The sequence below is a fragment of the Dryobates pubescens genome, chromosome 14 (genome assembly GCF_014839835.1).
Source record: "Dryobates pubescens isolate bDryPub1 chromosome 14, bDryPub1.pri, whole genome shotgun sequence".
Classification (NCBI taxonomy): Eukaryota; Metazoa; Chordata; class Aves; order Piciformes; family Picidae; genus Dryobates; species Dryobates pubescens.
In genome coordinates, this window is record NC_071625.1 from 24620038 (window position 1) to 24632215 (window position 12178).

The 12178-nt window shown below is 45.6% G+C and overlaps 1 long non-coding RNA gene across 1 annotated transcript in view; it reads right to left on the minus strand.

Moving 5' to 3' along the window:
- Positions 1-7089: 7089 nt before the first annotated feature.
- Positions 7090-12178, minus strand: part of LOC128897805 (uncharacterized) — a 28973-nt gene continuing 23884 nt past the window's right edge. The window contains exons 2-3 of the long non-coding RNA XR_008462601.1: positions 8114-8303; positions 7090-7710 (exon numbers count right to left, since the gene is read on the minus strand). This is a non-coding gene — a long non-coding RNA (uncharacterized LOC128897805). The remainder of the gene's footprint in view (positions 7711-8113; positions 8304-12178) is intronic.

The following is a 12178-nucleotide window of genomic DNA, read 5'->3' on the forward strand; positions in this document are numbered from 1 at the left end:
TAATAATAATAATAATAATAATAATAATAATAATAATAATAATAATAATAATAATAATAATAATAATAGTTATTGTTATTGTTATTCTGGAAGCTGACCACTGATAAATCAGGAACTGTTTTCTACTAATGAAAATAAACTGCCCCCAAATTATGATTTTTTCCTATTGGCACATCTTCAAATCATGATACAAGGTAGAGTTTCACCAGATATCAGCTGTGCTTGGGTTAAATAATAACTGCATTGCACTCAACACCCAATAAATCAACTAGATAAACCTGAGGGCTCTTTGACATCCCAGCAAATCAGCTGAGGGTGGATTGCAGAAACCCAAACCAGAACAGAAAAAGGAAGAAATAGAGGAGAGCGAAATGGGGACAATCTCTCCTGCACTGTCTGAAGATCTGAGGCCTAAATTGGGGCTTTTGTTGTGCATCTAAGTGAGGCTCTCTGACTCTGGCCCATGTGCTGTGCTGTGGTATGTCCTGCATAACTATGGAAAATGTCTTAATGTAGGGCTTTTTTGTTCACATAAAGTTGTCTGTGAGGATTTATACCCCAGCTGCTGTGATGTTCTACAGAAACACCATCATCTGTTGTTCTGCAAGCCGTGCATGTGTTTGCTTGCGGAGGCCAAGAAGCAGGATGTGGTTTGAGGAAAAGTGGGAGGAGTCAACTAGTAAAAGTGTTATACTGTATGACAACCTCAAAAAAAAACCCAAAACAAGAGTGTATCAGTTGGGAGAACACGGAGCAGAAGCAGAGGTTGCCTTCAGTGGAACAAGCAGCGATCTGCCGTGCACATGTGCGCGCTGGCGTAGCGCTGCAGCTTGCAAGAAAGGGCATGGCAGCCTCTTGTCTCCACAGACTAAATCATACAGTCACAGGATGCTAGGGGCTGGAAAGGACCCCCAGAGTTCATCCAGTCTAACCTCCCTACCAAAGCAGGATCACCCAGGGCAGGTCACACAAGGGAACATCCTGGTGGGTTTTGAAGGTCTGCAGAGAAGGACACTCCACAACCGTTCTGGGCAGCCTGCTTCAGGGCTCTGGCACCTTACAGTGAAGAAGTTTCTCCTCATGATGAGATGGAAATTCCTGAGACTGAGTTTATATCCATTGCCCCTTTTCATACACCTGGGTATCACTAGTTGCATGCTCCTGACAGCCACCCTTCAGAGAGTTGTAGATATTGATAAGGTCCTCTCCCAGCCTTCTCTCCTCCAGACTAACTAGCCCCAGGTCTCTCTCCTAGTAAGAGAGATGCTCCAGTCCCTTCATCATCCTCACAGCCTCCACTGAATCCTTTCCAACAGTTCCCTGTCCCTCTTGAACTGGGCACAATGTCCTAGGTATTGTCTAACTAGTGCTGAATAGAGGGGAAGGAGAACCTCCCTGGGCCTGCTGGTTGCACTCTTCTGAATGCACTGAGTTTACCACTGGCCTTCTTGGCCACCAGGGCACATTGCTGTTCCATGGGTAACTTCCAACCAGCACTCAAGGTGCTTCTCTGCAGAGAGACTCTCCAGCAGGTCAACTCCTGACCTGTCCTGGTGCATGATGCTGTTCCTCCCCAGGTGCAGGGCTCTACACTTATCCTTGTTGAATCTCCTTAGTGTCCCCTCTGCCCAACTTTCCAGCCTGTCCAGGTCTCACTGAATGGCAGCACAGTCTGACGAGGTGTCGGCCACTACTTCAAGTGTCTTTAGTGATACACTAAACACTTTTGTGGTACTATCTGATATCTTGTGCCAGTATAAATCACTCTGCATTTGAGGATATTTGAGGTAAACTAAATTAAGAGCACAGAATGGCTTCCAATTCTAGAAAAAGGAGAAGAGAAGGCTCTGGGGAAACCTTAGAGTTGTGTTTCAACATCTGAAGGGGACCTACAGGAAGGCTGGGGAGGGACTATTCAGAAAGTCTTGGAGTGATAAGACAAGGGACAATGGTTTGAAACTTGAGTAGGGGTGATTTAGATCGGACATCAGGAGGAAGTTCTGCACAATGAGAGTGGTGAAATGCTGGAACAGGTTGCCCAGGGATGTGGTTGAGGCCCTGCCCCTGAAGATATTCAAGAACAAACTTGATGTGACCCTGGGCAGCCTGATCTAGTTGGAGGTGTCCCTGATGAGTGCAGGGGGCTTGGACAAGATGACCTTTGAGGATCCCTTCCAAGCCAATGCAATCTGTGACTGTTGTGTCACACTGTATAGAGGCTCCCTTGTAGGCTTGCTGTTGATTTAGGAGAGTCTCCTGAGTAATTATCTGCTGGAGGCTAATGGTCTGTAGGTCACCTTAGTGGGTTTTAAAGATAGCAGAATGATAGGACTCATGATCTGGAAAGTGTCCAATTTGCAAATGGTTTAACATACTTCTTCCTTAGGTGAGTCATGCATCTGCTTAAGTCTGTACATATTTTACTGCCAGACCTACTACAACCAAGTGGAAGCATATTTCTGGATCTCTGGGTTAAGGCACCAGCTCTCCCTGAGCATTGAACCCAGGTTGGAGGTTCAGAGTGGAATGATAGCAAACAGCTCAGCCTCAGTGAGTACCAGCAGCACCTGAATCCAGAGGAATAACAGAATGGAATCAGCTTCAGAAGCAGTGTTGTGCACACCTATCCTGGGGCTGTTTAGTCTGGAGAAGGCTGAGAGGAGAACAGATTAAGGTCTATCAATATCTGAAGGGTGGCTCTCAAGTGGAGGGGGCCAAGCTCTTTTTGGTGGTGCACAGTTATAAGCCAATTAACAATGGGTACAAACTTGAACATAGAAGGTTTCACCTCAGCATGAGGAGAAACTTCTTTCCAGTGAGGGTGCCAGAACTCTGGAGCAGACTGCCCAGAGAGGTGGTGGAGTCTCCTTCTTTGGACACATTCCAAACCCACCTGGATGCATTCTTGTGCAGACCACCTTGGGTGATGCTGCTCTGGCAGAGGGGTTGGACTGGCTGATCTCTGGAGGTCCCTTCCAACCTCTAATGTACCGTGATCCTGCAACAACTAAGGCAGCTGAAACGGTAGGGTAGAGAGGATTCTTGGGGAAAGCACAACATTTGTAGCTCTCTGTTTGTTTCCCACATGAATTTCTTGAAGCCTGTTGAAATGTTCAGGCTCCATATGGACACGTTTAGTCACATTAATCTCTTGAGTATGTTCAATCAAGTTTTCAGTAGGTTTTTTTTTCCTTTTTTTTTTAATTCTGTGTTTTCTGACTGTATGATTAATGGAAGTAAATAAGGAATCACCAGATGGAATGAAGTTCTGCTTCCTGAACTTACGTCAGTACTGCAGTTATAGGAACCTGAAATAGCCACATGAGCAAACTCTACACAAATTAGCCATTTTCACCATTATAAGCCCCAAAGATGCCCCTACATATTTAAACTGCTCTGGATTTCATGAAAGGAAATCCTGGAGGCTAAATCTCTACCTTAAGATTTAAGGTATCAGCAATCCTAACACAACACCTTGACATCAGCAGGGCAAGAGAGGGGATTCTGCCTCTTGACTCTGCTCTGCTGAGACCCCACCTCCAATCCTGCCTCCAGTTCTGGTGTCCCCAGCACCAGAAGGACACAGAGCTGCTGGAGTGAGGCCAGAGCAGGCCACTGAGATAATCCAAGGGCTGGAGCACCTCTGCTGTGAGGACAGGCCGAGGGAGCTGGGGATGTTCAGCCTGGAGAAGGCTCTGGGGCACCTTACAGCTGCCTTACAGTGCCTGAAGGGATCCTGCAGGAAGGCTGCAGAGAAAATTCTCATGAGGGTGTCTAGAGACAGGACAAGGGGGAAGGGTTTGAAGCTGAGGGAGAGCAGGGTTAGACTGGAGCTGAGGAAGAAGTTCTTCAGTGTCAGGGTGGTGAGACTCTGGAACAGGTTGCCCAGGGAGGCTGTGGCTGCCTCTAGTTGAGAGGACCCTGCCCATGGTGGGGAGGTTGGAGTAGATGAGCTCTGAGGTCCTTTTCAACCTGAGCCATTCTGTGATTCTACGAATTATTAGGAGGGACCAATATCTTTGGTGGCATCTGCTGAGCACGTGCCAGTGCTATGATAGAATTTCCACACCAGCTTTTTAGCTGTGAGCTGGTGCCCACCACTAGCAAAGCAGCAGAGAAGAGACACCATCATCAGTGCACTGATAATCTAAACAGCAAAATGTTGCTTTCCTAATGTTGATGTTCTGATAAAACATTTTGATTATGTATTTGGTAGCTTAATGGCCTTTCCTACCCTAAATACTGGAAGTTTTATCAGCAATGGCATGGCCAGTAGCACCAGGGCATTGATTGTTCCCCTGTATTCAGAACTGGTGAGGCCACACCTTGAGTCCTGGGGTCACTTTTGGGGCTGACACTCCAAGAAGGACATTGAGGTTCCTGGAGCAGGTCCAGAGAAGGGCAACAAAGCTGGGGAAGGGTCTGGAACAGTGCTGGTGAGGAACATCTGAGGAACCTGTGGTTGTTTAATCTGGAGAAGAGGAGGCTGAGGGGAGACTTTCTCATTCACTATTTATATGTGAAAGGAGTTTGTAATGAGCAATGTGGGGTTTGGACTCTTCTCCTTAGTAACAAGTGATAGGATGAGAGGAAATGGCCTCAAGTTCCACCAGGAGAGTATTAGGTTGCACACAAGAAGAAAATTCTCAACTGAAACAGTTCTCAACTCTTGGCACAGGCTGCAGAGGGAGGTGATTGAATCTCCATCCCTGGAGGTGTTTCAAGGAGGCAGAGATGAGGTGCTGAGGGCCATGCTTTAGCCCCAGCCTTGGTAGAGTTGGACTGGATAATCTGAAAGTTTTGACTTTTCCAGTCAAAACTACTCCACAATCCTAAGTTCAAACATGAATGACTTTGTTTTTTCAGTGTCTCTAACCCTGCAAACTGGGACCTGTGTTCCAGACCAGAACACTTTTCAGGTCTGCTTACGAAAGCATAAAGTTACACTGAGAGTCAAGCCTAGGGCACAGCTTAGGATGTGCAAGAGAAGAAATCTCAGGTGCTCCCATGCCCTTGCCTGGCTCTGCAGGGACAGCTACCCACTGGCCTGTCTGGCAGTGCCATGCATCCTAGGACAGCCCTGAGGTCACCTGCTGCTGTGACAGGTCAGGAGCCAAGCTACTGAGCATACTTCATGCCTATTGTTAGAGTGGACACCACCAACACTGCCAGTTTAATCTGTGGAGAGGCTGCTTGCTGGTTTTAAGTTGCTTTTGTACAGCTTTGCCACATGGCCCCCAAATTTCCTGATGATTTCCTTTCACAGAGCACCAAATCTGTACAGCCATATGGCCAAATTCTCAACAGGAGATTCACAACAACTCAGGGCTTGTTTTCAGTTGTTCTTGCAAGAAATACAAATGAGAGCAGCCTGCTTATTCAATGGGAAAAGCCTTGGCATCTCATTATTATTTTATTCTTTCCCTGCTCACAGTCCCACCCTAAGCATGCCTTTGATCAGGTCAGTCCTTATCAGGTAACTAAGTGACTGAAGTTAGGAATTACTGGGCAGTGGGGGGCACTGGGGGGTTGAGGTTGGGTCTATTCAGTTTGGAGAAGAGAATGTTCCAGGGAGACCTCAGAGTGGCCTTCTAGTACCTGAAGGAAGGCTAGAGGAGAGCTAGGGAGGAACTTTTTACAAGGGTTTGTAGTGTCAGGAAGAAGGAGATTGAGACTGAAGATGAGGAAGAAATTCTTGACAGTGAGGGTGGGGAGACACTGGAAGAGGTTGCCCAGGGAGGCTGTGCATGCCCCTTCCCTGGAGGTGTTCAAGGCCAGGTTAGATGAGGCCTTGAGCAACCTGGGCTGGTGGGAGGTGTCCCTGCCCTTGGCAGGGGGCTTGGAACTGGATGATCTTCAAGGTCCCTTCCAACCCAAACCATTCTAGGATTCTATGATATTACCTTTCATGGCACGTGCCCCAAGCTGAATTGGTCTAGGGGCAAGGGGTCTTCAGTGAGCATGTTTTTCTGAGGATGCCATTGTTCTGCAGATCATGGGATTTCCCCAAAGGAGAGTTCCTTATTCACAGTCACCCTCCCTTCTATCCTTCTTCAGGGGTCTGCATATTGCAGACATGATACCAAAAATCAGTCTGCCACATGGTTTACAAAATGGAAAAGGAAAAGCCAAACACACCCCACAAAACCTTCAAGTTGCCATCAGCACCTTAAGAAACTGGGTCCTTCAGGATGTGTATCCCAAACTGTCTTTGATCTCTAAAGCATGAGGTCCAACAGGTAATTTTTAATTACACTGTGAACACTTTTTCTAAAGACTACACCAGAGTAGACTGAAGTGGGCATAACCATCTTCTCCTTACAGAGAGGGCAGCTGAGAAGAAATTCACAGATGGCACTGTCTCGGAAGGGACCTCAAAGCTCATTTTGTCCAAGTGCCCTGCACTCAGCAGGGACACCTCCAACTAGATCAGGCTGCATGGGGCCAGAGCCTGCATATCTCCAGAGACAGGGCCTCAACCACATCCCTGGGCAACCTGTTCCAGTATTTCACCAGTCTCATTGTGCAGAACTTGCTCCTGGTGTCCAACCTAAATTTGCCCTGCTCCAGTTTCAAACCATTGCCCCTTGTCCCACCACCACAAGACCTTGTCAAAAGTCCCTCCCCAGGTCTCCTGCAGCCCCATTCAGGTACTGGAAGGCTTCTATAAGTTGTCCCCAGAGCCTTCTCTTCTCCAGGCTGAACAGCTCCAGCTCTTTCAGTATGTCCCCATAGGGGAGGTTCTCCAGCCCTCTGAACATCTTCATGGTCTCCTCTGCACCCTCTCCATCAGGTCCATGTCTCTCTTGTGTTGAGAGCTCCAGAGATGGACACGACACTGCAGGTGAGGTCTCAGCAGAGCAGAGGGGTGGAATCCCCTCTTAACCTGCTGGCCACAATGCTTTGGACACAGCCTAGGATGGGATTTGCCCAACACATTGCTGTGATAGTAGCAAAGAAGAGTCCCTATAAATATTTCTTCTGTCTACCTTAAGCACCATGCTACACAATTCTTTTACTCCCTAACTTAAGACTTTTTTCATTTTTAAATATTGGGGGGGGAGGTGTTTCCTTTGTTTTGTTTTGTTTTGTTTTTTCAGTTTCCATTATTTTGGAAGAAAATTAAGCCATTTCTTGAGACTTCTGTGTTACCCTTATTGTTTCTGTAATCTTGCAGTTTGGAAAATAAAGGCCTCTCCAGTTTGCATTTCTAGTGAATAACCTTGACTTCTTAGTCCTTCTTCTGTGAATGGACACCAAGAAATGGTCATTCCTAGTGTGCTCCCCCTTACCATTTGCAGTCTCACATCAAGATGGTGCCACACTCCTGCTGGTGACACCACCTTTCTAGAAATTGTACCAATGTCACTAAGTGCAAGGGTCTGACTCAGGAAAACATCTCTGAACCAGAAAAATATCAACAGTGTGACATTAAAACACAGAGGTAAATTTTTGCCTAAATTCATAACCAAAAGAATGATCAAATATAGAGTTGGAAGTGTGATCGAACAGCTAAGGAGCAGCCACTGCATGAACCAACAGCTTTCCTGACAAAATAAACTCTCAAGTCCCAACAAATCAAAAGATGTTCTCCTGCAGTTTATAACAACCTTAAGGGGAGGGGGTAAGATTTGTCTTGCAACCTCTGACAGTCCCTTGAAGCAGTCGCTCACTGTAAGCAAGGGCAGCAATGTCCCCTCTTCCATGCTCCTATGGACAAAAATCAGGTGATACAATCAACAAAAACAAAGGAAGACAAACCAACAAACAAAAGTAAACACAATTAAAATGAAGACATTTTTCTGCCCCAAACTGTGCCCTGTTTCTTCGCAGAGCTTTCAGAAACCCTCCCAGTTTCAAGCAGTGGGTTACAAAGAGTGACCTCAGAACAGCAGGTTCTGGGATTTGGACATGTAAATAATTTTTTTTCTCTTTGAACTTGAAAATGAAGGCTACAGTTTGCTCTGCCACCACTCATGGGGCTTTGTCTGATGACACAGATGTAGAGGCTTTGAGTGAAATGGAAATGTCAGTTGCCAGCAGCATAACCGTGAGCAAATCCTGGTAAGCGCGGCCTCTCGCCCTGCCGCGGGTCACCAGCTCCTCTCTGTACCTTGCCTAATGGCAGGGGCTGCCAAACCCCGAGCTGGCAACGTGGCTTGCAAAGTCCCTTCGTGTGGGTACAGGCAGGAGAAGCTTCCCAGTGCACAGGCTGTTTGATCCCAGTCAATCAGTGTTGGAGAAGGCGCTCCCTCACTGCGTAGCTCACAATGAGCATGCCCGTCTCAGTGCTAAAAAGGGACCTAGGAACAGAAAATGTGTCTGTAAGTACCAGAAATATCAGAACACAGCACTTAGGCTGAATAATTAATACCAGTTCACGTTATGCAACCCTGTATTTTAACTGTCAGAGATGACTAAGGCTACAAATTGACAGGGACGCCTTTCTTAAGCCACCATTTAAAATGGATTTTTATGGCAGGTCTTAATAACCAAGAGGCAAAAATGTGTTGCACTGCATGGACATGCTGAAGAGAGGAGTTAAATGGCCAAGGCTTCTCTCTAACTCCCTAGGCAAAAAGGCAACAGAACTGTTTGTGGAGCAGAACAAAGAATTTTCCTGTTCTCTCTCTTTAAATCTGAATAGAAGCTTCAGTCAGTCTAAAAGAACAAAGTTAACACTTTGCCAGGCTCACAACACACCACCAGTGTGCAAGGGACCTTCTACAAGGGCTTGGAGTGATAGGATGAGGGGCAACAGCTTCAAGCTGGAAGAGAGTAGATTGAGACTGGAGATGAGGAAGAAATTCTTGACAGTGAGGGTGGGGAGACACCGGAACAGGTTGCCCAGGAAGGCTGTGAATGACTTCTCCCTGGAGGTGTTCAAGGCCAGGTTGGATAAGGCCTGGAGCAACCTGGGCTGGTGGGCGGTGTCCCTGCCCTTGGCAGGGGAATTGGAACCGGATGATCTTTAAAGTCCTTTTCCAATCCAAACCATTCTGTGAATCTATGAGATACTCCATGATAATCTATTTATTCCCAAATGGGGTGATCAGGAACAATTACATTTACAGTGAACCCACTTTTTTCTTTCTTTCTGTTTTATTTTGTTATCCCTTCCTTAAGTTGGGCTGCATATTGCTCTCTGTCTGCAGCAGGCAGACTTTTCTTCAGCACTCTCTATACCTTACTCACATCTGTCAACAAAAACCTGCACATCGCAGTCACACACCAAGGCACAAGTCACAAAACTCACTGAAAAAAAATAGGAGAAATTACATTTATATGTCATTTTGATAGTCAGGGTAGAAAAAGTGTCCCAGCCCCTCTTTCTAAAAATAATTCTTCATACAGGTGTCACCTCTGCATTTCACTGGAGTTAGCAAAATAAAAGAAAGGGAGAAAGAAAGAGAGAAAGAGAGAAAGAGAGAGAGAAAGAGAGAAAGAGAGAAAGAGAGAAAGAGAGAAAGAGAGAAAGAAAGAAAGAAAGAAAGAAAGAAAGAAAAAGAAAGAAAGAAAGAAAAAGAAAGAAAGAAAGAAAGAAAAAGAAAGAAAGAAAGAAAGAAAGAAAGAAAGAAAGAAAGAAAGAAAGAAAGAAAGAAAGAAAGAAAGAAAGAAAGAAAGAAAGAAAGAAAGAAAGAAAGAAAGAAAGAAAGAAAGAAAGAAAGAAAGAAAGAAAGAAAGAAAGAAAGAAAGAAAGAAAGAAAGAAAGAAAGGAAGGAAGGAAGGAAGGAAGGAAGGAAGGAAGGAAGGAAGGAAGGAAGGAAGGAAGGAAGGAAGGAAGGAAGGAAGGAAGGAAGGAAGGAAGGAAGGAAGGAAGGAAGGAAGGAAGAAAGGAAGGAAGGAAGGAAGGAAGGAAGGAAGGAAGGAAGGAAGGAAGGAAGGAAGGAAGGAAGGAAGGAAGGAAGGAAGGAAGTCATTGATGGAAGGAAGTTGCTTCATGGTCTTGGAATAAAACGATGTGCTTTAAAGCAGAGCTGAGTTCTTCCATAGCTTCCCTCCACGAACATCACTCTTACTTGTAGGCAAATGATTCTATGATTCTATGAAAACTGTTAGATGATATTATTAACCCACTGCTAGATGATATTAACCCACTGCCAGCCTGTCTGGTGCCCACAAAGGACACATGCAAACCTTCTTCTGGTCATCCATCCCTATTGAAAATGGATGGGAAGTTTTTACTAGCTCCTAGGAAAGAAACAAAATTCAAAAGAACAAACCCTGCCCCTCTGCCACCCATAGCAAGGATGAGCTGTTAAATAACCTTCCCATATTGTCTCATCAGGCATATCTAATAGAGATGAAGAAGTCTCTAATTAGGGCATTAATTCCACACTGCACTGCAGTTGCAATGCAGCCTCCCTTTCCCTGACAGGTGCAATACGTGGGTGCAAATTTCTTGGCATCAGCAATCTCCTCTGCTGCATTTACATTGCTAAGCAACATCATTACTTTGATTGACTTCTATACAGTACCACACTTTCACCTCTTAGGTACAGAAAGGAAAGATTGATCCTGACTCCGGCACACCGGTTCTCCACAGACATAGTTCCAAGGAATTAAGTGCACCTACTCTTAATTTGCAGTCAGGGAAGAAAAAAAATCATTTTCTTGATTACCCTCCTATTTAGAAAGCTCTACCTCTTCTGAGCAGAATAAAGTTCCACTGGGCTAAAATTCAGATGACAGCTGGGGGCATAATTACATGTATTTTTTTTCCCACAAGAAGATGGCAGCTGTCCTCAAAGTGTAATGTGAGTTAACTAGGAAAAGGTGATTGACTGATGCTGAGGTTAATTGCTTGTTGGTACGCTAGAAAGCCTATGCTAACAAGTGCTGCTTAGAACTAACAAGTGCCAATTATTTCCTTGTATTCTAGTACACATTATATTATGCTAGGCACTATCCAAACATCCAGCAAGATCCAGGCATCTCTGCTCTGTTCTGATGAGTTAATGGTTTAAGAAAGCTGGGCTAAGGTACTGGTAAAACAGTCTCAGTGCAGGGCTAGGGTGTCAGGTAGTGATAGGACTGGGGGGAATGGATCCAGACTAGAGAAGGGGAGATTTAGGTTAGATGTTATGGAGTTCTTCACCATGAGGTGAGACACTGGAACAGGCTACCTGGAGAGGTGGTGGAAGCCCCAGCCCTGGAAGCTTTAAAGGCCAGGCTGGATGGAGCTCTGAGCAACCTGATCTAGTGGAAAGTGTTCCTGCCCATGACAGGGGAGTTGGAACTGGATGATCCTTGAGGTCCCTTCCAACCCTGGCAGTTCTGTGATTCTGCTGATCACAGCCATAGCACTCTTGGTACCCCATGGTGGACACAGAAAGGATCTGTTAATGTTATCAGTGCACTGAACAAATCAAGTGGAAACAGTTGTTGAATCATAAAATTTTTTTGCCCTCTTGCCAACCAAAAGCTTACACTGAGAGGTTATTTATCATTAGAAGCCAGTGAAATCTTTAAAAGTACTGATAACCTACAAGTGCATTCAGAAGAGTGCAGCCAGCAGGTCCAGGGAGGTTCTCCTCCCCCTCTACTATGTCCTAGTTAGACCACACCTGGAATATTGTGTCCACCTCTGGGCTCCCCAGCTCAAGAGGGACAGGGAACTGCTAAGTTCAGTGGAGGCTACAAGGACGATGAAGAGCCTGGAGCATATCTCTGATGAGGAAAGACTGAGAGACCTGGGGCTGTTTAGTCTGGAGAAGGATGAGAGGGGATCTGATCAACGTCTATAAATATCTGAAGGGTGGCTGTCAGGAGGATGCAGCCAGGCTCTTTTCAGTGATACCCAGAGATAGGACAAGGGGCAATGGATGTGAACTCAATCACAGGAAATTCCATCTCAACATGAGGAAAAAAAATTTCACTGTGAGGGTGCTGAAGCCCTGGAGCAGGCTGCCCAGACAGGTTGCGAAGCCTCCTCTGGAGACATTCAAAACCCACCTGGAGGTGGTTCCTGTGTGACCTGCCCTCAGTGGTCCTATTTTAACAGGGTGGTTGGACTGGATGATCTCTGGAGGTGCCTTCCAACCCCTAGCAACCTGATTCTGTGGTATTTTAATCCTGTCTCCACATCTACATGCACATACAAGTGTACCTACGAGCCTGACAAAATTTCCTATCTAATTGGAAGATTATTATGTAAAATATTGCCTCATATTTGTCT